The 25,788-nt window shown below is 34.8% G+C and overlaps 2 pseudogenes across 1 annotated transcript; one reads left to right on the top strand and one right to left on the bottom strand.

Moving 5' to 3' along the window:
- Positions 1 to 3,150: 3,150 nt before the first annotated feature.
- Positions 3,151 to 3,832, bottom strand: LOC143606689 (remorin 4.2-like; annotated as a pseudogene).
- Positions 3,833 to 20,320: 16,488 nt separating this feature from the next.
- LOC143606688 (putative elongation factor TypA-like SVR3, chloroplastic) lies at positions 20,321 to 25,378 on the top strand (annotated as a pseudogene). Its single transcript, XR_013148797.1, has 14 exons — positions 20,321 to 20,704; positions 21,517 to 21,623; positions 21,708 to 21,910; positions 21,993 to 22,169; positions 22,242 to 22,394; positions 22,854 to 22,943; positions 23,047 to 23,181; positions 23,253 to 23,369; positions 23,877 to 24,028; positions 24,101 to 24,185; positions 24,264 to 24,358; positions 24,443 to 24,608; positions 24,684 to 24,879; positions 24,955 to 25,378. The product of XR_013148797.1 is annotated as a putative elongation factor TypA-like SVR3, chloroplastic (transcript).
- Positions 25,379 to 25,788: the final 410 nt, after the last annotated feature.

The following is a 25,788-nucleotide window of genomic DNA, read 5'->3' as shown; positions in this document are numbered from 1 at the left end:
ACCGAAGGCCCATATTTCCTTTTGGTCCATATCTAATCCCATCTAATTATCCTACTAAGTCTTCATATTTTGCTATTATTATTATCGTTCCACTAACTCGTTTATTTCACCCGACAAAATAATATAATAAAATATTACTTTAGAAATTTCGGGATGTTACATGTTAAGGTTGCAAAGATAATAATTAGTTAAACTTCTAAGTGCCCTCTTATGTTTCTAATTTTCAAGGTTCTCGTCTAAGATGTACATGATTATTTGTTGGGAAATTACTAAAATAGACTACACTGACAGTTTATTTCAAAATAGACATGAAATAGTTAGCTACATCCTAGACCACTCGTAGTGGTAGCTTTGCCACCCACGTTATGGAGGAAAACGCGGGGGTACACCGCCCCCCTGCGTTATGTTGATTTTTTTTGTGCGTTTTATACAAAATGCGGAGAATGGCACACTAATCAAAAATGGACCGTTGCTTGTTTACCGTTGGAGAATTAAAAAAAAATTATTTCCTATATTAAACCATTTCATCCCCAATCAACCTCATCAAATTTATAAAATTCTTTTTCAACTCTATAATTCCTTACACAAAATTCACTATATATGAATCATCCATCTATATATAACAGTTTTTCGGGCCCGACCAACAAGCCGAGGACGTGGAGGAGGAACAGGCGGTTACGAGTGCGATTATGCTCGCAACAAAGTATACGAGTTCCGTTACGGGTGCGATTAGCTCTCCACCCCCCGTTTCAAAAAGAGCATATATCGAACGAGATCGTGCCGAAGCCAACAACCGGTTGATGGCGGATTACTTCTGCGACTCGCCGAGATACAAGAACCCGAAGACCTTTAGGCGTCGTTTTCGGATGTCTAAAAATTTATTTATGCGCATCACCAATGATTTGGAGCGTGAGTTTGATTACTTTCAGCAAAAGCCTAACGCTCGAGGAACGCTAGGATTCACGGCTATTCAGAAGGTTACGTCAGCCGTACGCGTGCTCGCCTACGAAAACATGACCGACATCAACGACGAGTATTTAAAGATGGCCGAAAAAACAACTCGGGACACCTTGGAGTATTTTTTTACGGTACGTTTTGTTTTTTTTAAATAGTTTTATCACTTGTTTACTGTGATCATTTATTTTATAAAAGTTTTGTAAAATATAGGAATATTTAAACTATATGGACCACATTATCTGAGAGAGCCCAACGTTAACGATCTACAACGTCTTTACGAGGCACATACAAGGGTGCATGGTTTCCCCGGCATGATAGGGAGTGTAGATTGCATGCATTGGGAATGGGCTAATTGTCCAACTGCGTAGCGAGGTCAATTCACACGAGGTGACCAGAAGGGACCAACGGTCAGCCTTCAAGCGATCGCTTCATACGACCTTTGGATTTGGTCGGCATTCTTTGGTGTTCCCGGTTCCAACAATGACATAACCGTCTTAGAGCAGTCTCCTGTGATGGAGAGTTATCTGGGACCGTTCCCGTCGCTTCGTTTTGGGCTAACGATAACTTCTACCATCATGGGTACTATCTGGGTGATGGAATATATCCAGAGTTCGCGATAATCGTTAAAACATTCAGAGACCCGATGGATGAAAAAGACAGTATTTTAAGAAAGTGCAAGAGTCTGCGAGAAAGGATATCGAGAGGTGTTTTGGTGTTCTTCAACAACGATGGCATTATGTTAAAAATCCTGTCGTCTGTGGTCTTTAGAAAGAATGAGATGTGCTATGTATGCGTGTATCATAATGCATAACATGATCATCGAGGACGAGGGAAGAGCAATATGTCCAACTTTCATACCGGACCCGGATCCACCACGGACTCCGGCAAGTATGGAGCAACGACTCGAAAACTCGGATTCCGTGCGGTCAAGAGAGATACATAACGCACTAAGGAGGATTTGGTTCAACATATTGGATGTATCAGCCTCCGCCTGGTGAAAACGATGATCAAAACGAGGGCAACAATGAAGATGATGAGAGACAACGACGAAGATGGCGAAGACGATGAAACGACGATGAGGACGACGAGGAGGACGGCGAAGAGGCGAAGACGACGAGGGCGCAGACAACGACGACGACAACAACGACGAATAGTTTTTTTTATTTTATTGTAATATTTATTTAATAAAATATTATTGTTATTTGATTATTCTTATTAAAAATAAAAAAAAAACAAAAAGTGTAAAAGTGACTGGGCGCCACGTGGCGCATAATGCCTGGATGTGGAGAGTTATGACTACAACCTGTTTTTGTAAAAAACCATAACTCTGATTGGGCGCCACGTGACGCATAATGCCTGGTAGTGGAGCTTTATGACTACACATGGTCTTATGATCATTTAACTATTTAACTGTAATCCAATAACAATTGACACGTCTTACAAGCAGATAAGATGGTTAAAGTCTTAGCCGACATTTCTTAGACACTGGCGACCCTTTTAAGGGGGCGGATAGGACTCATATATCCCATTTACTTTGAATAATCTTATGTCAAAAAAAAAAATTTATGATACTTCAAATGTTCAAGTTTCGCCCCCCCCCCCCCTATTTTATATGTTCAAGTTTCGATCCTCCAACCCCCCCCCCCCCCCCACCTCGAGGAGTATGTGTCCAAGTTCCGTCATTGTCAGCTAAGACTTAGTCGGCTTGCCCGACGTATCAAATTATCATTGTATTAGAGTGGGATGACTATAAAGATGTAGGCTAAATCTTTCCTGTCGAGTTTAAAAAAAAATTGTCAACCTAGTCTGTTGCGATAATTTTCCATATTTATCGATCATACGGGAACCTAGCTAGGCCCCATCTATCGTTGGATCCACATATGTTCGCATCATAGAACTTTAAAGTTTTGCTCCTTGAGCTGTTACGTAGTCAACTTTTTAACAAATTAGTGACGTTTTAAACTATGATTAGTTGATGTAAATGATTTGATTAGAAATATGTCTACCTAGACTATGAGTAAGATATGACATACGGTAAAAGAAATAATCAAGAGATATATTAAAAAAATAATAATAATAATAATCATTTCAATCCAACTTTTTTAACTGTTTAATGATAAAGTTTTCTCACCATCCATTTTCGTCTTTTCCTCTTTATAATTTACTTACCCTTTATTAAGCAATCAACTCAAATGTTTCAAATTAGTCCTCTAACTTTGAATAAACACACTTTACGTACCTCAACTTTCTTCATCCAAGATGTAGACTTTTGAACTTGCTCACTCTCCCATCCATTGATGATCGCATCCTCGCGCTTAAACCGATTATTATCTTCGCTATCTTCGCGTTTTGCCACGCCAATATCTTCGACTCGACCTCCTCTTTCTTCACTTGTGTCACCGATGACACATCACTTGTTCGGGTACTAGTACTAGTACTCCCTAAACTCATCCCAACACCTCTAGTTGGGGACGCCACTCTCGGATTATTATCCGCCACAATAGCCAACGGGTTAGTGTCCCTAGGAAACTCTTCTTCCCTAATTCTCTCCAAGTTATTATTAATAGGCTCGTTATGTTCGTTAACGTCTATATGGTTACCCGCAAGCACTAAAGCATTAAACTCTCGGCTCATGGTTGTGAAGTTCTCGGTTTCGTTGCTAGCTAAGGATAGATTTGATGACCGATGACTAGTTGTTTCCCATGCTTCGCCTCGGTGAGGGCGGTAAGATGGTATTGGTGGTACTGGTGGTTGTGGTGTAGGGTGTATTTCTATTATGTTTTCGTCGTCGTCGTCGTTGTCGCTGTCGTTGTGGTGGTGGTGTGGTGTGCTGGTGGACATGGTGGATTTAGGATTTAGGAGGTGGAGTATAGGGGTTTGGATTATTATTATTATTATTATTAAGGTTATGCAAATATGAACCACACATATGAAGGAAGTTGCATGGAGATGAGTAAAGACTAAAGTAAATGGAGATTTTGTTATCTCATGAAAGAGATGGGTGCAAAACATAATGAGTGGTTTTGTTATCATTAAATATTAATCATGATAACTTTTAATACGATTGATTAAGTATGACCAATAATAGCATGTAGACATGTCAAATTAAGTTTTAAACCATGCTCACGTGGTGAAAAAAGTAAGTTTTTTTCTATTTTCGGTTATAACATCAAATTATGAGAAAATACTATGCTAGTCGCTAGATACCATGTTAATATAGGTTTTGTCCATGTTACCATGTATATTGTATTCACGTGTATTGGCAATGTTCTTATAACTGAACTGATTAGTCGGTTATGAAGTACCGTCTACCTAATTAATTCAATTGAATACCTAAAACCCCCACATTTACTTGGGTCAAGTAATTATAGGGCGAGGGGTTGAAGTGTTGAACTGATACACAAGATTCAATTTAAAAAATATTGATTTTTATTTTCTTTCAAAATATTATTTATTGATTTATTTCACATAATGTATTTTGTTAATATTGTATGCTCACGTCATTAAATAAAGACATGTAGTTTTATATTTTGATTTACGTTAGTCAAAAATTTAATTTTAAGTTTTAACTTTTAAACTTTATGATCGATAGAAATAATGAGGATGAAAAGATTATACTATGTTAAAAGACATAATACGTGGTCCATTATAATTGATCATATGATAAAAATATTTGAAGCTTGGCTTGATTAAGTTATTATAAAAGGTTTCTTTAAACTCAATTCATTTGTTATATATTTTATCTTTGTATGAAACTAGTAAACTACACATTTAAATTCACTGATATGAATAATTGAATATTACTTAATTGTTAAGAGTGCTCACGTCTGGACAAAGAAGACGGAGTCCGCTACTTTTTAGGTCGAAGAGGTGTTCTATTATGCCACTCACAAATCGCTACGTGTAAACTATTTTAACTTTTATTATTATTATTATTATTATTATTATTATTTCTTGCTGTTTTTTTTTCTTTTTTGAGGAAAACAACCCATCAAATAAAGCACTTTTTCCCCTCCTTTAAAAAATGAGAGAAACACTACTCTTTACTTGATAACAATTGCAAAGCATTTCAATTTAATGAACTCTCGCGTTTTATTTAATATTCAGTCATTTAGACCATGAGTAGTTATAACTCTCCACTTTCAGGCATTATGTGTCACGTAGCACTCAGTCAGAGTTATGGTTTTTTATAAAAACAAGGTGTAGTCATAACTTTCCACCCCTAGGCGTTATGCGTCACGTGGCGCCCATTCACTATTAATTTTATTTGTTTTTTTTAAATATTAATTCATTTAAATAATTAAATATATAATTAAAAAACTACATTAAAATTAAAAAAATACATTAAACTCATAAATAAAAACAATCGGTTTCAACTGAGCGTTAAGACGGTGAGTCATTCAACTCAATCGGTTTCATTGCGGTACCGAAACTAAAACAAAATAAAAAAGAAGCAAATTTGGCATTTGATCGGTCTCTGACACGTTTGTTACTGTATCAAAACAAAAACAAAATTGACATTCGATCAGGTTTTCGTTAACCACCAAGGCACCAACCTAACACCCACCAAGACACCAACCCAATATTTCTTTTGTTAACATCACCTCTTCCATTTCATTCCAAAACCACACCCAAGACACCACCTCCTCGCGGTACGTGGATGGAAAAGGGGTTATTACAAATTTAATCTTTGTATAATAAGTTCCAGCTTCAACTTCTTGTTTGGTCAAAGCTTTGATCTTAAACTTAAATTCGTTAACTGAGTTATTGATGTGCTATTGGCCAATGTTCATTCATGACTCTTGTGAATGATGATGATTAATGATACAAGACGATAGCTGCTACCCATTTGCTAGTTGTGACAAAAGATTAAATGAATAACATTATAACGTGTGCTACCAATAAAAACCGAACTTGATGGGTATGGGTGTTAATTTTATTTCATTCTTGAACTACAATAATATGACATGTCAAGATTAATGTGATTTCAGTTTCAATAACATTTTACTTAAACTTAAACGAAAAAGATGATCTCGATTATTTTAAAAATCATAACTTCTCCAAACATTTCAAATACGATTTTATTTTGTTCATAGAATCTATAATACTAAGAATAATTCAATAAATCAATCAACAATATTTTGTTAAGTTAATGAAAAATAAAAAAGTTGAGTGACCAATATAAAACAAACATAATTGAAGGCCCTTATCTATACCAAAATCTGTTTGCCTCTTTTTTCTATACTTTTAGTGTCGGCAGAGTTAGTCTACCGGTCCCACATAATTAGGTGTTTACTATGTACCAATTAGGCATTCACGCGTGCCAATTATCCAGAGGAAACATACACCACGTGGCACAAATCTTTAGGTTGGGGCCCACTGCTTCGCTAAACATACCATAGCGTGTAACGTGTACGGTTCTTCTATCTTCAAAGGTATATATATATATTTGTAAAACAAGTTAGAATAAACGAATAATATTAGTTATTGGTAATGTTGATGTGATTTATATATTACCTTCGTGTTTATCTAACTAAAATATATTATACCTATTTGATAAAGTATAATTAAAATATTGACTTGTACTTTAAATATTTCATATGAAAATTCTAGAAGATAAAACAAAGCATGTGTTTGACACATTTGTCTTAAAACATATTAAAACGGGAGATAGTTGTGTTAAGGCTACCCGTAGTGTGTCTTCCAGTGACGGATCCAAAACTTTCTGTCAGTGGGGGGCAAAACAAAAACAACACAAAATGAGTAAATAATCGACTAATTAAAAGGGTAAAAATAGGCCGGTCAAATGAGCGAAAATAATAATTATTTATTCGATTAACTATATTTAATTAATGGAAATCTAAAACGATAAAATAATGCATCTAAAACACACACACATATATATATATATATATGTATATGTATGTGTGTGCGGGGGTTGAATTAGATGCATTATTTGTATGTGTGTAGAACAAACAACCCAAAACAATGGAGAACCTGTATTGCTAAAATCAGAAAAACAAAAACAAATCAATTATATTAAAGAAAATCAATATAGGCAATCAATGAATGGAAGAAAATGTCAATTAAGAAAACCATTTTGCTTCCAATCATTTGTATATAGATAACTTAAAATGGATTATAGTTTCTGTTTTGTGGGTTTCGAAGGGGATTGTTTGAATTTATTTGGGAACACTTATGAATTAATTAACATTTTAAGCTTGTTGGAGTTGGTTGAGTGGGGGTCTATACCACCCCTCAAGTATGCTTCCATCCGCCAATGGCGTCTTCTTTGGATGAAATCCAGTGAAACCAGGCGATAACACCCCCCCTCCCCACCCACCCACCCACCACCGCCAGCAATTTGTGGGGCGATAGGAAGGGGGTCGTCAAGTTCTTCTCGCCTGCTTCCCTTATAATTATATAATTATTATTATAATTGATTGTGAGAGAGATATAAATTTGTGTGTATATATAGGCTACAACACCATTACACCCCTAAAACAAATTCCTACCCTTTGCTGATTGGGCGATGACGCAATTCGTCCAATTTGTAGCCCCTTCACTACACATAGTCTAACAACTTGCAAAAATATCATCGGAGTGGACCGTGTGCATTAACTCACAAATGAAGTTGGTATGTTAAAAATAAATACAATAGGCTTGAATTATGCCCAAAAAAAAATTAAGAGCAGCCAAATATTCTCTCTACTGAGGGTATAAATAAAATAACCACTTACAACTTTTTCTCTTAAGGAGGACCTCAACCTTCTCTTCATTAAATATTAATAGGGATCGACTTTATAATTAAATCTTAGTCATGGTATAGATCACCATATGTGTACGAGTGAATATTTTTAACTTTTTACTCATAAAATATATTTTCTTTTGTTATATGTGATCTTAGTTTAAATATTAAAAGTGACTAAAGAACTAGAGATCCCTTACAAGTTGCAATTTAAAGGATATGTCTATAAGAGGTACCGGTTTTACAAGAAGTAATTATACCATAAGGATATACTCCAATGTATATGAGAGCATGATCAGAACTCATATGGTTTGACACCTTTTCATTTGGTAATTCAGAACTAAAACTACGTGTTATAATATAAGTCGAGCTCTGAATTCATCCAATAATATTATGTTATGCAGTGTTGATCGGATGCTGACTGGATATTAGATAAAGCCACTGCTGAAGCTGCATGAGTTTGTTGTGGTTCATGCGAACAGTAAACGAATTATCTGATTTATTACATTAAAATAAAAATGTTAAAAGTAACAAATAATAATAGTCTAGTACAAGATCATCGAGACGTCTAGCCCACAAATGCTTGACCAACTCATGACGAAGGTTTCCGTGGACCTTGCGATTCTTGAGATATATGGCGTTTTGGAGTTTTTCATCATCGGTGATTGTCGATTCGGGTCGTGGGACGTCACCTTTCAAGTGTAGACGACATCCATTATTTTCTCCCTTAACCAAATCCGTATGGCCTCGAAAATGAATTTTTTTTCTTTAGAACTCCAAACACCCCTTCAATATCTATTCGTGTCGATTTTTAGTTCAACTTAAAGTACTTTCGTTTGTCTTCAGTTGGAGATGCATAAGCTTGAATAAACATCGATCATTCGTTGTAATGCCATCAACCACGTATTAGTCATGCTTAAATTGAACCTCATTCTCATAAAACGATTGTGTTGGCTCAACCCTGTCAATCATGTAATCGAATATTGGTGATTGTTCGATACATTTATGTTGTTATTTGACCCGGCAACACCACGCATGCCAGAATTGAAGATCTTGGGAGGCCACCGCCTCAAGTATAATAATGGGGTTTAGGTGATCACCTTGGTGGAACTGGCCTCGCCAAGCCGTAGGATAGGGATGAACAAATTCTGTACCGGTATCGATTTGGTATCGTTGGTACCAACGTTTTGAGTTTCGGTATCTGTACGGTACCGATATTTCCCGAATTTACCTTAAATATCGGTACCGTCCCGATGCCGTAGCGGTACCGAACCGATACCGAAACTCAAAACTTTGGTACCGATTCGGTACCGATCTCATCCCTACCGTAAGACACCATCTCGATCACGAAGAAGAGGTGATTGTCTTGTTAGTCTTTGTTGCCCTTGAAACCATTCAACCAACAGGTTAACTGTTATCCTCCCAGCTTCAAAATAAGGCCGTCTTTCTCCGAATAGTCGGACGAAGAAATGGAAATCCATTGCATTTTTTGCTTATAATTGGGTGTATTGGAGAAAAATGGAGTTTTTTTTTTAGTTTTTAGTTTTTTTGGTTTGTGAAAGTTGTATGAGTATTGGTTAATATAGAAAGTTTGGTTTTTTTAATGCTTCAACGGACAAAAACACCGCCCCCAAAAAATTCCCACCCAACGTTCAACTTCAGTCCAGGCGAGTCGGCTTGTGGCCGCTCGCTAGCGGGGGCACTTGTGGCAGCCGTTGCGGTGTGTGCGGCCGGCGTGGCTCGTGAGTCGTGACTCCAATAGCGAACCACAACTGATGGTCTAATATGAAGCTATCAACTTATCATATGTGGAAAGGTAATTTAACAAGGTTTAGAAATGTACTACTTGATTCAACTATATAAACCAAAAGGAGATCTATCTTAGTTTATTGATGAAGAATGCATTGGAAGCATGCTTAAAATTTGTGTATATTCTTTTCTTTTCTTTGTTTAATTTAGCCTAATTGGTCTAACACATTATATGTATTTTATTTGAATTTAGTCATGGCGGGCTAAACTTGAAAAGTATATTGACAAGGAAGATTCTTCATCCACAAATCTTGATCAAACAGAATGTTCAACTCTAGTTGGTTGATATAAATATCAAAGGTTATTTAGAAAATGATTATTAAAAGCTTATAACCTGTCTGTTAAAAAAAAAAGCTCATAACCTGTCTCATTTAGAACCTTTAGGCTTTAGTTACTTAAAAACAGCTTTTATAAAATTGATATGTGTTATACAATAACTGTTTACTTTACAAAAGTTTACTTATAAGATGTAACAAAAATATTTCTTTTTTTTCCTTTTGACCATATAAACCAAAATAAGCTTTTCTTCCCTTGTTCATGGAAGTTGTTTGGTCGATGTAGGAAAGAGGTGTTGAAAGCATGCTAAAGTGTTTTTCAAGTGAGCCTAATTAGTCAACACATTTTTTTTTGAATGGTAACTTTCATTCAACAAACTAGCAAGACGCTAGAACCAACATACAAACCAACAAACAAAGCGGAACTTACAACGAAAATTTACACCAATCTTTCCAAGAAATGCTACTAAACGGAGATCGGTATTTGATCCAAAGATAACCCAATGCCTTAATATCATCCATAATTCACAAGGAGGATTCTTCACACTCGGATCTTGATCAAACACAATGTTTATAATGTTTGCTGGGCTAGTACAATCGACTCAGTTGTTAATTTAACTTGATTGTAATGAGTAATGACTACATGCGTATCACGTACCAAAATTTACACTTCGCCTCAAATGTGTATTACATATTCCTAGTTCTACAATCTATTTATTAGCAATTGAAATATCATTCAAAGGTAGTTCTCACTTGGTTAATTATCACATATTACTTATTTTCTAAAGAGTTTGCATACATGGTCTAGTTGTTTTTTTTTTTTTTATAACATCATACATGGTTACTCCTTGTTTCTTTTCATAGATTCATGTAGTGGTTAGGACATTTGGTAGGTTGATGTGAATTGTTAGGACATTAGATTGGTTGATGTGAATAATCCATTCATGCGTTATAACTCAACCACCAAGTTTTGTTGACTTGTTTTATCAAGACTTTGGTAGTTTGGTATGACTACATGGGTAATCTTTACATGTCTAGATTCTATATACTCATATTATTGGTAAGTTTGGATATGGGCCTAGTAGGTGGTACTGGGCGTGTAAATTTGGTGGGCTATTGTGTTGGGCTTAGTGCGAATTTAATGGATGGTCATCCAGCAGTGGGCTAACAACAAAAGTATTGGGCTTGTTTTTGAAATTCTTTCAACTATCAAAAAAAAGATATTTTTGATCATTTTATAAGCAGGATAGTTCAAATTAGAAAATTTGGGCTTTAAGGTGCAAAGCCATTAGGCCTAAGAGTAGTCAAAACTACGCAACCCCAAGCATTTTATGTCATGTGACGCCCAGTTAGCGTTTTAAAGTTTTACAAAAAACAAGTCATGGGAATATGCCTACAACTCTCCTACAATCATTATTTTATTCCTCATCTCTCTTTCTCTCTCACACACCCAAAACGCCATTCTCCACACATTGTGTCACAATGGCGGCTACAAATTTGAAGACCAAAACGCCCCCCCCCCCCCACCACACAGGGGGGTGTTGTGTGCCCCGACATTTTGGCCCAAAACGCCGGCCACAATTAGGTCACCACGGACGGTGTAATAGAATAAGTATATGCATTGGAAAGTATGATTGGGCCATGTGTATTATCAATTATGTAGAATATTAGATGGGATCCAGAATAGAAGTGGTGAAGAGGTTGGTCGGCATGGCAATGGAGTCTAAAGTGGCGACAAGCCAACAATGGCAGGGGCGATGGTGGCATGTGCGGTGTGGGGTGGGGTGGGGTGGTGGTGTTGGCATGTATCGAGTAAAAAATGCAACTACGGTGAATGGTTGGAGATTCCATTTACTTTGGTTGAATTCTTTTTAACTTTAAATGGATTCTTGAATTCCTTTACAAGAAGGAATTTGAGATAACTCATTTCAATTTCAATTTTAATCTTTTTCCCAACTAAACGTGTTAAGAAATGAAATTCATATTCCAATTTAATTGAATCTTTATGCTTGAAGTTGAAACAAGTCGATCTGATATAGTTCCAATTTCAACACACACAGTCACACCCGGTTTCGATCACCCAACCGAAACCCAAAACTCTTGAAATCATTAACCCGAGGACCCACCATAAAACATTTTCCAGGTAGATTCGTGTAACATTCGTCAATTTTCGGACCCGAAAACTCGACTCGTTCGATGTTCGGGTTATAATATTATTTATTAATATTTAATTACTTATAAATATATATCTTATGAGTTTTTACTAGGGGTAGCAATCTTGACCCAAACCCTTTCAAATGAGTCAATTTAAGTTGTTTTAAAAGTTAAATAAGTTGGTTTAGGTAAAAGGTTTTAAATAAATGGGTTAAAATGAGTCATTTGAAATTCCATCATTTTATTTTCGGGTCAAAATGGGTCGACAAGTTCAAATAAATGGGTCGATGTGGGTTACTGTCCTAAGGAAATGTGACAGGTTTCGGATCGGAATGGATATTCGTACAAGACAGGTTTCGGCACGAAACGGGTTTCAGATCGGAACGGGTTCGGTTCAGGTTTCAAGTCAACACGAGTTTTCACCCGTGACGTGTTGGGTTTTGGTTTCTTTTGTTTCTTTCTGGTCGATTCCGGACTCGTTTTTGTTCGTTTTTTTAGTTTTGTTTTTGTTCGGTTTGAATTCTTTTAGTTTCGTTTTGATTGAGTTTTTCGATTTCGATTGATGTGGTCCGATTTTGGCTTTTTGTTTCTTTGTTTCATTTTCGTCGATTCTTTCGGTTTCGGTTCGACTCTAGATGTTTTTTTCTTTTTTTTTTATTTATGGAACGAGGACAACGTGCGAAACATTTTAGTGTTTTTACTTTTTTTGTTTATGATTTATATTTTGAGTTATAATTTTTTTATTATTATTTTTGAATATTTTTTTGAGGGTTTTTGATCTTAATGGAAAACCCCTCAAAAGAAATTAAAAAAATATAATTAAAAAAATCATAACTTAAAATATAAGTAAAAAACAAAAAATATAAAAAAACTAAATGTTTCTGCCGTTATTCTCGTTCAAAAAAAAAAAAAACTCAAAACCCGGTTTGACCCTAACCTATTTTGACCCAAACCAAAACAACCTTTTTTTTAATTGACTCGTTTTGACCCAAACTCATTTTGACTCATACTCGTTTTGACCCATGACTCATTTCAACCCATTACTCGTTCGACCCAACCCAACCCATTTGCCACCAATAGTTTTTACACATTTAACTCAAAATGCAAGTTTTAACTTCTTTGTATCCAATCTTAAACCCAGGGTCCAATCTGTAAATATTTTTATAACCCAGATCATCAACCTGGATACCCGTTAACCAAACCCGACCCAATTACCCTAAGCGCAACCCGTAACCCTCAATTAACGATCAAAACGCGTTTAAACTTCAAATTCGATATGGAAATAAGCATATTCGTTGTATATTCGGCTCCATGACGCGGATAATTAACAATTTGCAGCCTCCTTGTTCCAATCTCCAAAAAATACGTTAATCAAACCCTAAAATTCGATTCTTATATAAAAGATCGTGTTTTATGCAATTGTTGCATTCATTATCACCCATCTCACATCGCTAACAATAACCCTATACTTAATTATATTAGTTTGGCCGTTTACTTGCCCGTTCTTAAGTTTTTTTGGTCGGCTCTGTTAGGTTCTCGTTCATCATCTCTAGATCTTCGTTTGAGGTAATTGATTACAGGGTTTTGATCGTGTTTACATGTAGATCATTTGCCCTAATTTTATTTTGATTAATTACAAACGGATTTATCAATTTGAATTTCTAGGGTTTATAATCAAAACTGGTTTGTTAGATCTGCTAGTGTTTACATTTAACATGAATGGGTTATCCAGACAAGTCACTGGTAGCCCAGTTGGTTAAACACCATGTATCACAGGGGGCAGGTCGCGGGTTCGAATCCCTACACCCCTGATTTTTATTTGATTTGGTTATTTTTTTTAAACACTTGATAACTATATAATATTAATAAAAATAACTAATAAAGGTTATTTCTAATGAAAAACCGACTTTGTAACACTCGTTTAACTCTCGTTTTTGTGCTCGTAAATACAAATGAAGTGTATTATAATATAAAGACTATATGCATATATATAAATATATCAATTTAAAATCTAATATTTATATATATATATATATATATCAAGTAAATAAAACTACAAGTAAATTTATTAAGATGGATCTTATAAATTTAATTAATTAATTTTTATAATAAGTCTTTATGTATAATAGTATATAACTTTATTCTATATTATCGAGTTGTTGTAGTCAATATTGATCTTGGCTTAAGCACATCCGTTACTCTCGTTTTTTTAGGTTTTAACGTTCGCGTGTGACTTTTCCTGACTTCTCGTTATTCTAATCATCTTTTGTTCATCTATCGAGGTGAGTTTACATATCCCCCTCTTTCCATCTTTTATATTTTGGGTAGCATGTATACCATATTCAAGTTTACTTATCTTTTATTCCAACATCTATTCAAAACGCAATTCACTATATGTTAATGTGTGATTATTGCATGCTCTATGATAAATGCTCTATGTGCTTAATTGTTTATTTTATGTTTGGTGGTTGGTATCTCATCCTCATCTAGTATGATCATACATTTACCCAAGTACGTTGATTTCGTATCAATAAGAACGGGTCCACATCTATTTAGTTGTTTACATTTTCATAGAAATAGTAATACTCATCATTTACATATGAATTGTGGTTTTTATCTATATATGTATCTCAATAAAACTTATGTACTCTCACCAACATTCGTGTTGACAAACTTTATTTTTATACATGCTACAGGTACAAGTAATTTACAATGTTCAAGATCGAAGAAATCAGTTTTACCTTAGGATATTATTCAAAATACAAAACATGATGTAATTGTTGTTCTGTTTATTGAATTTGTGTACTTGTTTTGATATTAATGAATTAAATAATTATTGTCACTTTAATTAGTGTCTCTCGAGCTATTGTCTAATCAATACGTTACGCCCCGGCATGTTCTGCCGCCTTTGGTCGGGGTGTGACATATTGGTATCAGAGCCGAAGGCTATAAGATAGGTGGTTAGATATAACGGCCTAGTAGCATGCTTAGGGTCCTTATACGTGATATGCCTTTACGTGTTTGCACCCTGAATTATATTATTGATTGCAGTAGCTTAAATATTATTTAATGATCTAATATTATCCTTGTACACAAAATCACACACTTATTCCGAGGCTATGCCTCACTCTCAAGATTGTTTTCAAAACTTTAAGACGATTTTAAAAAAAAATGGGAAATCCCTTAAGAAATCCCGCCTTTTTATTCCCCTCTCCTAGAGGATGATTCGTGGGACGGATATGTAGTAACTGTAAGAGGGACGCACTTGTATACTGAACCTTTGACACCAAGGCTTGCGAGCCTAAGGAAGTGCAATGCGCATAAATCTCAATCAACCGCGAGACCTGGTTGCCTTCCTGGAGTGTTCGGTAAGGGGTGTGGAACTTATTAGGCCAAAGCATATCACACCAAACGTACCTGAATCTGCTACCCTCATTGTATCAAACGTGGTCATGTGACGATCACACTTTGAAATCAACGATGAATTTTTTTTAATTTTTTTTTATTTTGTTAAGAATGAATTTTTTTTTCAAATTATTAAATTTCATCGATCTTCTAAGTTAAGGTTATAAAATTTTTTTCATGAATTTTCATAAAACTAGAAATTTCACATAGTTATACAACTTTCTTTTTTTTTCAAAACATAATAAACTTTTCACGTGTCGTCATTGTAACATTTCTTCTTCCCGTCTTATCAACCGTAATCGTCGCACCAGCAACTCGGGCCGTAGCATGTCATCCCGCATCGCCAAGGGAATTGTGGAAGCCCTCCCAACAATCATCTCTCAATTGCAAACTGTGAATGCTTCTTCATCATCCACTACTCCGAACCCAATTGCTTACCCCCTCAAACAATTCAAGAGTGCCAACCCGCCCGAATACCACGGTATCGACGGTGCTACCGTTCTCCTCCAATGGTTCGAAGAAATGGAGAGCATATTCCTCCAATGTGAATGTCCCGAGGACAAGAAAACCAATCACGCCTCGAGCAAGCTTAAGAAGAATGCCCTCAATTGGTGGAATGGTGAGAAGTGCATGCTTGGCGCTGAGATTGCCATGGCCTTGCCATGGGATGACCTCAAGAAACTTATGCTCAAGAAGTTCTGGCCGAAACATGAGATTCAGATGTTGGAAGAGGAATTTTGGAATTTGAAACAAGAAAGTGGTAATGACATCGCCTACAATGATCGTTTCCATGAACTGAGCCTTCTCAATCGACAAGTACATCTCGGGTTTGCCTATGGAAATCCAAGACTCCGTTCTAAGTCGTAACCCTCAAACGCTCCATGATGCCATCACCCTAGCCGGTACCCTCACCGAGAACCACGTTAAGGCCGGGACCTTGACGCGGAACAATTCCAAGAAGCCCAATGATAAGCCTGCATCCGAGCCCACCAAAGAACCTAAGCCCGAATCTCCCAAACCCGAGTCTTCTAAGCCCGAATCATTCAAGCACAACAACTCTCCCCATTACCGCAACAATAAAAGAAAGTCCAATTCCCAAAACTATGTCTTGGCCCAATCGCAAACCCAACCCACCAAGAAACCCTACACAGGACCCCACCCATTGTGTGATACGTGTAACTTTCACCATTCGCCTAACCTCAAGTGTCGACAATGCACCCATTGCAATCGATTTGGTCACCTCTTTACCACATGTCGTGAACGCAACCAACTTTTCATGCAACCATTTACCTCACCTCTTACCCAACCCTTACCTTATGCTCAACCGTTTACTCAAGCACCCTCAACTATTAGAGTATGGATACCCTAGCCATTTTCGCAATGCATGCCCAAGACTCGCACACATGAACCAAATTCAATCCTACCCAACTCAAACCACTCAATATCATGCCTACCAAGCCCAAGTAAATCAACTTCAACCAATCCAAGCTCAACCCATCCAAGCAATTCAAGCCCAACCCATTCAACCAATTCAAGTCAACCAAATCCCAATCAACCAACCAACCTCAAGTGACCAAGCTACTCAAGGGAAAGTGTGTTACATCAACGGTTCCCAAGTCTAAGCCTAACCCTTTATGAAGACATGCTACGCAAAAGACGCTTATTTTATTTAGTTCTTTTCATTTAAATCTAATGTATTAACTTCATTAAATCTCTAGTTTTATTATGAATAAGAATTATGGTTATTTATAATGGTATTCAATCTCTTATTTATTCATATCTTGTCGTTTATTACACTATTTATTATTACACAATTTATTATCATGATTTAAGTGGTCTATGACCGGTTATTCACCGGGACTATGTGCATGGTGATGTGCTTAGTTATCTAATAGTACCGTATTTGTATCATAAACTACCCATGACCGATTTCCTACAAACGTTTTGGAAATTGGGAATATGAACATGTGGTGTACATAGTTATCTAATAGGAGTCACATGTACAAATTTTATTTCGATATTTAATACATGACTACCCAAACCCTCCAAAGTCACCTCATCCTCACGTCATTCTTTCCTCATTCGATTTTATAATCTTGATATAGAGCCTCATATATTATAATATTTCTCTAATCATGTGATTCGTTTATTATATGAACCTGTCTATGTCAATACTTATTCATGAATTTTGTTGTCATCCTAAGTATTTCTATTCAAAATTCCCTCTATCTATTTATTTAATTTAGTTATTATTACTTTTGATGATTAACTTAATAATTTCGCTTTATTTTGCAAAGTTGTTACTAGATATTTATGTCAATCAAATTTCACTCATTTATTGATTTATTTATTTTATTTTATTGCTCTTGCTCAGATAGTTCAATTTATTTATCGACTTAAAAGGTTTTCCATTTACCTTGTTTTTCGAACCCGCACAACGGGACGAACTATGTGCATCATGCGACGACCTAAATAATTATGAGTGCACGCATAACTATCAAAGTCCTCGCATGGAACTCATGGTGAATACGGTTGTGTGTCATAACCCAGAACCAAGGGCGATTTTGGGTAACGATACAAATGTCGATGTGATAAAGGCATGGTAGATACACCGCTGGTACGTCTGATATATAGGTGTCCTTATCATGCCTTCCGTTTGTAGCGTTATTTGGGTCACCTGAAGATCTGTGTTATTTTAAATATATATATAAAAAAATCATTTCTTTCTAAGACCCTTACTTTCTTTCTTTATGTTATGGTTTTTCTATAATTTCGGGACGAAATTTTCAAAAAGTTGTAAATACTGTAACATTCGTCAATTTTCGGACCTGAAAACCCGACTCGTTCGATGTTTGGGTTATAATATTATTTATTAATATTTAATTACTTATAAATATATATCTTATGAGTTTTTACACACTTAACTCAAAATGCAAGTTTTAACTTCTTTGTATCCAATCTTAAACCCCAGGGTCCAATATGTAAATATTTTTATAACCCAGATCATCAACCTGGATACCCGTTAACCAAACCCGACCCAATTACCCTAAGCGCGACCCGTAACCCTCAATTAACGATCAAAACGCGTTTAAACTTCAAATTCGATACGGAAATAAGCATATTCATTGTATATTCGGCTCCATGACGCGGATAATTGATAATTTGCAGCCTCCTTGTTCCAATCTCCCAAAAATACGTTAATCAAACCCTAAAATTTGATTCTTATATAAACGATCGTGTTTTATGCAATTGTTGCATTCATTATCACCCATCTCACATCGCTAACAATAACCCTATACTTAATTATATTAGTTTGGCCGTTTACTTGCCCGTTCTTAAGTTTTTTTGGTCGGCTCTGTTAGGTTCTCGTTCATCATCTCTAGATCTTCGTTTGAGGTAATTGATTAAAGGGTTTTGATCGCGTTTACATGTAGATCATTAGCCCTAAGTTTATTTTGATTAATTACAAACGGATTTATCAATTTGAATTTCTAGGGTTTATAATCAAAACTGGTTTGTTAGATCTGCTAGTGTTTACATTTAACATGAATGGGTTATCTAGACAAGTCACTGGTAGCTCATTTGGTTAAACACCATGTATCACAGGGGGCAGGTCGCGGGTTTGAATCCCTGCACCCCTGATTTTTATTTGATTTGGTTATTTTTTTTAAACACTTGATAACTATAATATTAATAACAATAACTAATAAAGGTTATTTCTAATGAAAAACCGACTTTGTAACACTCGTTTAACTCTCGTTTTTGTGGTCGTAAATACATAAAGACTTATAATCGTATATGTAAATATAAATGAAGCGTATTATAATATAAAGACTATATGCATATATATAAATATACCAATTTAAAATCTAATATTTATATATATATATATATATCAAGTAAATAAAACTACAAGTAAATTTATTAAGATGGATCTTATAAATTTAATTAATTATTTTTTTATAATAAGTCTTTATGTATAATAGTATATTACTTTATTCTATATTATCAAGTTGTTGTAATCAATATTGATCTTGACTTAAGCACATCCGTTACTCTCGTTTTTTTAGGCTTTAACGTTCGCGTGTGACTTTTCCTGACTTCTCGTTATTCTAATCATCTTTTGTTCATCTATCGAGGTGAGTTTACATATCCCCCTCTTTCCATCTTTTATATTTTGGGTAGCATGTATACCATATTCAAGTTTACTTATATTTTATTCCAACATCTATTCAAAACGCAATTCAATATATGTTTATGTGTGATTGTTGCATGCTCTATGATAAATGCTCTATGTGCTTAATTGTTTATTTTATGTTTGGTGGTTGATATCTCATCCTCATCTAGTATGATCATACATTTACCCAAGTACGTTGATTTCGTATCAATAAGAACGGGTTCACATCTATTTAGTTGTTTACATTTTCATATAAATAGCAATACTCATCATTTACATATGAATTGTGGTTTTTATCTATATATGTATCTCAATAAAACTTATGTACTCTCACCAACATTCGTGTTGACAAACTTTATTTTTATACATACTACAGGTACAAGTAATTTACAATGTTCAAGATCGAAGAAATTAGTTTTACCTCAGGATATTATTCAAAATACAAAACATGATGTAATTGTTGTTCTATTTATTGAATTTGTGTACTTGTTTTGATATTAATGAATTAAATAATTATTGTCACTTTAATTAGTGTCTCTCGAGCTACTGTCCAATCAATACGTTACGCCCCGGCATGTTCCGCTGCCTTTGATCGGAGTGCGACAATTCGGGTTGGGCCGAAATTTGCCCAACCCTAAACTAAGTACACACTTTCTATGAACTCATCAACCTTAACTTAAGGCCGCCCACTTGAACAACAACTATGCTCATTCCAAGATCAGACAAAAATATAAAACACTGGTTGTACAATGTGACACGATGAGCAACACAAAGACATCCATATAGTATATTCCACTCTAATTCTTAAACTCCAATCAAATTTCAAACCAATAACCACCTCTCATCTCAACTCCAAATCACATTTAACACCAACCCCTTCAAACCAATTAACCACCCCTCATTCTCAGTTCATCCATTTGTGAACTGAGTGAGTCTAATCACACTTAACAGCAATGGAGATGACTACTGTTGGAATACACAATTACTTTACTCCTAAACTTAACCCTAACTTCAACAACTCATCTTTACTCAGAACCCAATTGCCTGTTGCTCGCAGATTATCTTCTTATTCATATTCATCCATCAAGACTCCATCTTTTTCGGGTTCTAGAAGAAACCCGTTTGCCAGTTTCATCAAATGCTCTGTTTCTGAAGCTGAGGCAACTGATACTACTACTGGTATTTAAATTTATATATCTTTGATTGATTGCTTTTAATTATATTATTTTTATTGTTTTTTTCAACAATGGGTATTTAAATTTAAGTTTTTTTCACTTGTCAATTAGTCTAAAGTTGCATAATTTTGCATATTTGTGAAATTGTTATTGTACCTTGGAGCTTGGATATGCTTCTAGAGGTATCTGGTGTAGTTTGATTAGGGATGATTATCATTAGAAAAACCGAACCAACTAATTTTTCACGAAAAATCGACTAATATTTGTATATTGATGTCCCTAGAAACTTTTCAAAAATGTAATTATTGTGATTCTAAAAAAAAAGACTTTTTACGGTTTAAACGGGTCAAGATTTGATGAAGCACACATAGCTATTGTTTAATAATAGTGATTGGATAGTTTTCTTATTATTACATAACATTTATGTATCTTTACTTAAAAAGGTTAGAATTGATGGAAGTGGTATATAGCCTCTGCATAGGTAGTTATTGTGCTAGTAACTGGCTTTTATCGTTGATTTTACAAATACGTGTACTTTGAACAAGTCAGGGGACTTTAACTTATCAAAATTAAGTTGGAAGAATTTTTCATGCAAAACGAGAAGTTATGTTGGTTTTTTATGGTACTAAGTATTAACTGTTTAATTAGTAATAAAGTTTATGTTCTATTATGCCAATTTCTCCCCAATTTTACTTTTGCTGCTTTTACGCATCAAACATATTTCACATGTGAAGTGATTCCACTCCGCAATAAGGTTTATTAATATGCATTATAATTTATGCATATTCAATCTTTTTTTTTTTGATACTTTCTCAGAGAAGGTGGGATTATTGAGGAGAAATGATATAAGGAACATAGCAATTGTTGCTCATGTTGATCACGGAAAGACAACTCTAGTGGATGCTATGTTGAAACAAGCAAAGGTAAGCATATTACTACTCACTTAACACTTAATACTACTTTTATATGTTATTAGTTATGAAGTTTTATGTTTACTTATATTGCAGGTATTTCGTGATAATCAAGTTGTAGAAGAAAGAATAATGGACTCCAATGACTTGGAACGCGAAAGGGAATTACAATCTTAAGTAAAAACACATCTATTACGTATAAAGATACAAAAATGAATATCATTGACACACCGGGCCATTCTGACTTTGGAGGTGAAGTAGAACGCGTTCTCAATATGGTTGAAGGAATTCTATTAGTGGTAATTACTCTAAACCTTTTTTTTCTTAATAAAATATTAGTTAAACAATACCGGTGCTAAATTTGTTTGTTTTAATATTTAGGTGGATTCGGTTGAGGGCCCGATGCCACAAACAAGATTTGTTTTGAAGAAAGCACTTGAATTTGGTCACGCGGTGGTTGTCGTTGTGAACAAGATTGATAGACCATCGGCTCGACCTGACTTTGTCATCAATTCCACTTTTGAACTCTTTATTGAACTCAATGCATCTGATGAGCAGGTATTAACATATGAATAATTTGACCAAATTTATATAATAACATAATTTACTAATTGTCAATTTTTTGTGTAGTGTGATTTTCAAGCTGTGTATGCAAGTGGAATAAAGGGAAAGGCTGGACTTTCTCCTGATAATTTGGCTGATGATCTTGGACCGCTTTTTGAGACGATAATTAGATGCATACCCGGGCCCCGCGTCAAGAAAGATGGCGCGCTTCAGATGCTTGTTAGTTTTATTCTTATTGTGTCCTTTTTGGTTTTTGAAAACTGTTCGGTTTTTTCAATTTTTATATTGAGTTCGGTTACAGTTTTTTCGGTTTTACCATATGGGCTTGAAACTTTTGTGCTGAAAGAAAAGTGGCCCAAAAAAATAAATTTGAGCATAGATTTTTTTTTGTTGATTAATGATTAAATAATTGTTACTGATTTAGACCTAAACTTTTGTGCTACACCATTTATTAATTTCTTATAAATTACTTCAAATTGGTTTTTGTTTGATAGCAAAACCAAAACCGAGCCGAGAAATCGTTTTTTGAAAAAACATAAAACCAAACAGTCGGTTTTTGTTAAGTAGGTTGTTAAGGTTCGGTTATTTGGTTTCGTACACACTGCTAGTTTGTTATAATTTATACTTTCTAATTTCTATGTATTAAATATTTAAAAAATAATATCTACTGATATGAAGGTAACGAGTACAGAATACGATGAGCACAAAGGAAGAATAGCTATCGGGCGGTTACATGCCGGGATTTTAAATAGAGGCATGGATGTTCGTGTAAGTTTGAAACAAATTTTACTTTTCATTCATGTAAAATTTGAAACAAATTTGTGTGTTTTGTCATCTAAGTTTAAGTTTTACTAATAGTTGACTTTTTCAGATATGCACACCAGATGATGCATGCAGATTTGGAAAAGTTAGTGAATTGTTTGTATTTGAGAAGTTTTCTAGGGCGCCTGCAGATAGTGTTGAGGCGGGTGATATTTGTGCTGTGTGTGGTGTTGGTGATATTCAGGTAATTAAAATAATATACAACATGCTATATGATTATAATATTAAAATTATTAATCATTATTGTTTACTTAGATTGGCGAGACGATTGCTGATAAAGCTGATGGGAAGCCTTTGCCTTCTATTAGTGTGGAAGAACCAACTGTAAAAATTGCTTTTTCTATTAACACGTCACCCTTTGTTGGTCGTGAGGTATGTTACTCAAAAAGTGTGTCAAATTATATTTTAACGTAAGAGTTGCGACCTGTTTACTTATGAACGGCTCGATTTGGGTTAAGATTTATTTTTAATGGGTCGATTGGGGTTACGCCAAAATGAAAACAGATTTTGACTCATTTACTTGTAAATCGGTCGATTTGGTTATGTGCTTCCTTTAAATAAATAGCGGTTTTGACCCGTTTTGTTATTAACGGGTTGACTTGAGTTGTATTTTATCTCTAGCAGGTCAAATGGATAAAAGAAAGTTTACTTATAAACGGGTCGATTCGGGTTATCTTTCATTTTTAACAATGAAAGTAGATAGCATTCTTGACACATTTACTTGTAAACGATTAGATTTGGTTTATAAAGGATCAAATGCATAAATAGTTAAAAACGTTATTTTCATCATTATATAGTTTGCATAATTGTATTCAACACATTAGTTACTTATTTGTCATAAAAATTCACAATAATATGATTTTATCTATTGTACTTTAGGGTAAGTATGTTACAAGTAGAAACTTAAGAGACCGACTGTATCGCGAGCTGGAGAGAAATTTGGCCATGAAAGTTGAAGATGGTGAAACCGCGGATACTTTTCTTGTTAGTGGACGTGGTACTTTACATCTCACCATACTCATAGAAAATATGTAAGTAGTTTAAATTATATTTAAATCTTTTGTTACAAATTAAACGTCTTTTTAACCAATAACTGTGTATAGGCGAAGGGAAAATTACGAGTTTATGGTGGGCCCTCCGAAAGTAATCAACAAAAAAGTTGACGACAAAGTTCTTGAACCTTATGAGGTAATAATACACTTAACTGAATATCAAACTCATAAGCTAATATTTATATTTATACCTAATTATTCTTTTTTTTTGTAGATTGCGACTGTAGAGGTGCCTGAAGAACACATGGGCGCGGTTGTTGAGCTTTTAGGTAAAAGGCGAGGGCAAATGTTTGATATGCAAGGAGTCGGGTATGCACACGAGTCATCTTTTAAGTTTTAATATAGTTTTCTTTTACCGGATGTTGATAATTATTCAATATAATTTTTTTTCAGCTCGGAAGGAACAACATTACTGAAATACAAGATACCGACTCGCGGGCTTCTCGGGCTAAGAAATGCCATTCTAACGGCTTCCCGAGGAACTGCTGTTCTCAACACGATCTTTGATAGTTATGGGCCTTGGGCCGGTGATATGACAACCCGTGATCTTGGATCCTTGGTAACATAAAATTTAGTCTATGTTTTTACGGTTGATAAAAACTGTATTGTAAATATTTTATAAATAATAATGTAGGTTGCGTTTGAGGATGGGACCTCAACATCATATGCTCTTTGTAGTTCTCAAGAACGCGGGCAGCTGTTTATTAAACCCGGAGTAGAAGTTTACAAAGGTCAAATTGTTGGTATTCATCAACGACCCGGTGACTTGGCGCTCAATGTATGCAAAAAGAAAGCAGCTACCAATGTTCGCTCCAATAAAGAAGTGTCTGGTAAGATATTGTGTAATTAAAATTATTATGTTAACAATATAATTTATTAATTTATTGATATTGTGTATATTGCAGTTGTTCTTGATGCACCTTTGGATTACAGTCTTGATGATTGCATTGAATACATCCAAGAAGACGAGTTAGTTGAAGTCACTCCAAAAAGTGTCCGGATGTGCAAAAACCCAAAGTTGAACAAAAAGGGTCGGTAAACAATATCAAAAGATGACACATTTCAGTGATCAGCTTAGATCTTGAGGAATTTTGCACCAATATAAATTATATGGTGTTTGCTACACGAGGTAATACGTGATGAATATAGAAGATTTTTTAGTTATTAAAACATAAAGAAACATGCGGTTATGTAGACGGAAAACAATGTGATCGTTGATACGATCGATTTGTATACGATACTCATGTAAAAACTTCAAAATTTAATAGCGGGTGAGAAGGAAAAATGAGTAGATTTTGACTTCATATAGGTTGTTTGTAACATCATATATAGTTTTGTTGTCAAATACTACATTGATATTTGATAATGCATTTTTGAGTTTCATATCTTTGATCACTAATTCATACACTAAATATAATCAATGCATTTAGTGTACTGATCAATGCATCAATATACTAAGAAAGCATATCTAGTGTAATCAGTATTTTACCAATGCAGACACTAATTATTCAGTTTATCTTACAAATCCTTTCATAATCTATATTTGCAAGTTTGGGATTTTGTGTTCAAGTAAATTTCAAATTTTGGTGTGTCAGGATATTTGAATAAGGTTTAAGAGTTCCAAACAAATTCTTGCTTTTCAATTTACTTAGGTTCGATTTTTTTTTATTAAAATCGACTTTGCGTGATAATGTACAAGTCATCGAAACACGCATATTGGTGTATAAGTTTACCCATTT

The sequence above is a fragment of the Bidens hawaiensis genome, unplaced genomic scaffold (assembly GCF_021521415.1).
Source record: "Bidens hawaiensis isolate Kalapana, Puna unplaced genomic scaffold, B.hawaiensis_p1.1 tig00076544_1, whole genome shotgun sequence".
Taxonomy (NCBI): Eukaryota; Viridiplantae; Streptophyta; class Magnoliopsida; order Asterales; family Asteraceae; genus Bidens; species Bidens hawaiensis.
This window is presented reverse-complemented; position numbering and strand designations above follow the sequence as displayed.